Consider the following 5,000-nt stretch of genomic DNA (forward strand, 5'->3'; position numbering starts at 1 on the left):
CAATTGAAATAGCTCAACACAACCAACATTACAAGTGGTTTCTCCAAATCCGACACAAAATGCCACTTTCAATGACTTCTGCAGTCTCAAAACTATTCACCCTTTCATGACAAGCGTCTTTAGAACTTAGTCGAGCACCTTTTTGCTGTTATGACCTGCCGCAAACGTGTTGCATAGCCAGACACCAGCTTCTGGCAGCGTTCCTCAGGAATCTTAGCCCATTCCTCATGTGCATTGCTTCCAGTTATGTTTAGGTTGGAAAAGAAGGACATGAATTACTTCTTATTTTATTTTATTTCTTAAAATATCTAAAATGCAAACAGTCTTAAAGTACAACTATGTTATTTGGGGCTTACAATTATTTGATCCATGTTGGGTTGTGACATAAAATCTGTATTGTACAGTAGGGTTTCTACAAAAAAGAAGAAGGAAAAAAGTATATACACTGTAACTACACTGTATATAACACTGTACTACTGTAGGTAGCTTTCAATGTTGCAACCCCCACCGAGCTAAACACAAAACTAACCTATTCATCACAAACAGCTGAGATGCATTTCTCTTGAAAAGAGATGGTAGGCGGAGGATCGCTGCGCTCACCATCAGGCCTGCAAATGACATAAATGATCATGGATGAAATTTTTTTTGGCTCAGAATAAAATCGATCAAGCATAAGGAATCTTCTGAGGATATAAGACCGACCAGTTTTCTTAAAGGAGCACTTCACCCATTTTTAACATTATTTTCATATAATTCACTCACTAATGCTCATTATAATATGGTAACATTTCTGTCTACTCACTCTGCGTCTCATTTGTGGGCTATGGAAAGTTCACAAACTTGCCTAATATACTACCAATGACATTATTGGTATGACATTATTCCAAGCAAATAGAAACTACAGCCTTTCTCTTTCTGTAAAGTTAGCATGCTGGAATAGAAGCCATTGTTCTTGCCTTGATTTGAAATCGTTTTTGGAATTGCAAAATCTGTCATCATTGGTAGGCATTTCGGAACACGCCACACACACACCGCAAGTAGACAGAAATGGTACCATCTTAAAATGAATACAATTATACGAAGATAGGTTGAAAATGGGTGAAGTGGTCCTTTAAAATTGGTAATTCTGCCAATCACTGAAGTTTCTATTTCTAAAGGAAATGGAAATGGTCTGAAACTTGCCTTGTGTTTCTTAAGGACCCAACGCAGGCCATCTGATGATCTCTTTCTCCCAGTATTTGGTTTGGAGTATTTCTTCCTCATTTTGTTTATCTCCACATTCGATCGTGGCTTTCTTTCCTTTTTGAACTTGTTTTTCAAGGATTCATGCAAGGCTTCCTAAAAAAATGAGATTCAATTAAGAATGTCCACATTAACAGATTCGTTGTGTAAGCATTGGGCAATGTCGATCGTTAGTTGCAGCATATCTAAGATCTATGACAAATGGAACAGGTAGCTAATTAGGTGCAGTGATCACTATTTGAGCAGAAAAAATACTTGCATATCTAACTGAATAACATTCATAGTTTTAAGCTGTCAACAATGCAATAATCTTTAGATGGTGGTACATATCATTCTCTTCTGCATTCCTCGTTTTGTCAGACAGTGGACTAATACTTACGAATCCAGTTCCATAACTTTCCTTCAGATAAGGGAAGTTATACATGACAGACTTGAGGAGGTCCACGTACTGCGTGTGCGATGGATACCTGAAAGTTATAAAATGAACAAACACAAAAAGACATGTTGAGTTCCTTCCACAGTGAGGTAGCTCACTGTGACAGTTCAGCATTCAGTGGCACTTTTGTTTGCACTGATTGGTTATCTACAACTGTATCATCTCTAGGGCTTATAAGTTATCAGTGATGATGATGAATAAAATAATGAGATAAACATACCAAGCATTTACTTGCCTTGAGTGAGGGGAGTGATAAAAGCATGAAAGGATACCTGAAAACAACCTCGGGCTGACAACTGTTATCAGATCAAGTTAGAGAAGCTACTGTAGTGTGCACTGTGCATGCCACTTCTGATATCCAAAACCCTTTGTATCTGTTATCAGAGTATAGCGCAGTACCCAATATCATAGTACTTGAGGCCAGCCTATGACATCAGTACTATGATGATACCCATCGGAACGCATGGGCCTTCAGTTATGCATTACCCTTTGCACCGTTGTCTCAGGACGTATCAATGAATTATTATAGAACTTGGAGGCCAGTACTAGGTATACAGATCTCCATTCATGGGCATATGATGTCAATCACAACAGAAACCGTTGTCAAATCACGCCAATTTGTACTTATATAGGGCATGCCCATATTTGGGCATCATCCGGCCACCTATCCGCCATCAGACACACAACTTGAACTTTATAGTAGATGGATAGACAGATAAGATAGAGAAACATAGAGATAGAAGGATAGATAATAGAGAAATAATGTATGGATAGACAGATAAGATGGAGAAATAGATGGATAGACAGATAGAGAAATATACTCTCTGGGGGGCGGGCATAGCTGAGTGGTTAGTGAGCCCGCCTAGGGAGCCAGAGGCCCTGGTTGCCCCAGGTACGATTCCAGGCCAGGCCAGCAAATGTGTCGATGAAATGAAATTTGTCCCTGAGCAAGACTCTTAACCCCTAATTGCTCACAGGCCCTCATTGGAAACAAGACCGCAAGGACTTTCATGAACGGACCTGTTAAAGGAATTATCCTTATCCTTACTCTAGATGATAGACTAGAGAGAAATATGGAGATAGATGGACAGAAATTTAAATCAAATTCTGAAGTCATATGTAGATTAGAATAGAGACTTACATTGTGTCCTGGCTCAAGTGGTCATACAGTGCTTGAATAAGCATGTTTTTTAGTCTGTTTTTCGCATTCGACCGTAGCTCTGTATCCTCATTTGTCAATGCAGTGAGGACTGCTGGAGGCAACTGCACTTTGCAACTCATCGGTAGGACTGCTTCTACTACTGGGGCTGTCTGGATCACAGGGGCTCCTTTTCCACTGCAAAGGGTAGAAATGTAAGACTTTAGTTCAAGCCAAAAAGTTAATAGCAGGACAATAACATCTTGAGAATGATTGTCTGAAATTACATTGGGTGAAGTTAACTGTAAAATTTACTTACAGTTTCAACTGCTCTAAAGAAGACAGGAACTTTACTTGGTCTTCCATTTTTGGAAAGATTCGCTCACTCATTCTTTCCTCTGTCATCTGTAGAAGTGTAGGGCCGTCTATTTCACTATCTATGGCAAAGACAAAGGATTCAGAGTATGCACATGTTGAATGGAATGAATAAAGGCATATCCAGTGTTTCCTAAGAAATGCAAAGCATTTCATGATGACCAAAATCATTGCAATAAATTTTGGTGGGGGTGGGGGGGATGATTAGGGCAACTGTAAGCATTAATCCAGCGAGAGCCCATCTACTAGCACATGGGTTAGATGTAAGTAAATCAACAGCCTTAGGGTGCAAAATTCTTACCTTACGTATTCATTGTAATGAGGTCTTTACCATCACAACTGTACGCATCCAAAGCATGAAAGTCCACATCTCCACACTTGAACATCAACAGCTCGTCTGTCTCTCTGATGTGGCATGAATTATTACAAGAACCCAATTTGCCCTAATATGCAGAATCAGGGTTATCTTCACAGACAGCAGCATCTGCTCTCCATGCGCAATATCAAGAATGAAGAAATCCAGCCACATACTTCACAGAATTCAAAACACTGCATTTACTCTACATATATGTTTTTTACTTTATTTGTATATCGCTTTTCCAAAGAGTTACAAAGTTCTTTTCAAAATATGGTAAAAAATAAAAGTATTAATATCACTATGAAGAGATCAAATAGAATAGTAAAATTAGAAGAAAAATAACGTTCATTCAGATAAATAACAAATAATATCACAAATCTGACATACTGTAACAACAGTATGTCAAACAGACATAACAAGCAAGCAATATACACTATGAAAAGTGTATTTTCCATAGTGTTTCTGAAGTGATTTAGATGACACTGACTTTATTAGCCATAGATCCTCTGGTAGGGCTTTCAAAAGCAATAGGTACACGGGCTGTAAAAGCCTGATCGCCCCTGGTTATGAGTCGAGCTTTAGTAACAATTTTCAATTTAGGCATTTATAAACACTAGTCCATACCCGGTTCGACGCATGCGCAGTTTGATCATTCGTCCCATAGCTCGCAGGGCCATCCCACAGCTGGGCAGCCGTAACCATGGCGACATTCTTTTACATAAAAACGCTAATAAACAGCTGACATTTGGGGAAAGCAAAAAACGGGCTTCGCTGTTCCGTGCACATGGTAATGGTGAATGGCTGTGTGCAAATTCACATCAATTGCTCCAGCCACTGAGGAGAACCGTGCAGAAGAGATTTTGGCCTCACCACGATTTTGGGCTCACCACACAGAGCTTTGTCAAATTATAAGAGGATGTCATTCCAATTTGGGTATGATTGTTGGATGCTGTGTTCATGATATATGGCGTTTATTGTAAGGAATAGAACCCACCCACAATTTTGTGAAAGCAATTACAGGCAAATCGTACATGGAGTATCAAAACCCTGTTTGACGGTCATTGTCACATAACTCCAGACCACATAAGACCATTTGTGCCTAAATTGGTGGGGGAAAAAACATTTCTTCAACAAACATTGACATCTATAGCATGAGTGCCGCCCCCTATGGGTGGTAGTGAAGTGAGGTTTGGGCAAAATGTGTAGGAGTAGTAGCAAAAAAAACTAATGATCGAAGGAATGGAAGGGCTTTTTCAAAATGTGGCCTGTTATCGCACCACCATGAGGCTGATTTGAAAAATTTGGGTAGAGGTAATTCCATGGCCTACTATACTGGGAGTATGCAAAGTTTCATGATTGGTGCAGCGGTGCCCGAGATTAGCTGCTCAAAGACAGAAAGACAGACAGACAGACAGACAAAAAGACTCACAGCCTCACAGAGAGACTTATGG

The sequence above is a fragment of the Gymnoscopelus braueri genome (genome assembly GCF_963280865.1).
Source record: "Gymnoscopelus braueri genome assembly, chromosome: 16".
NCBI lineage: Eukaryota > Metazoa > Chordata > Actinopteri > Myctophiformes > Myctophidae > Gymnoscopelus > Gymnoscopelus braueri.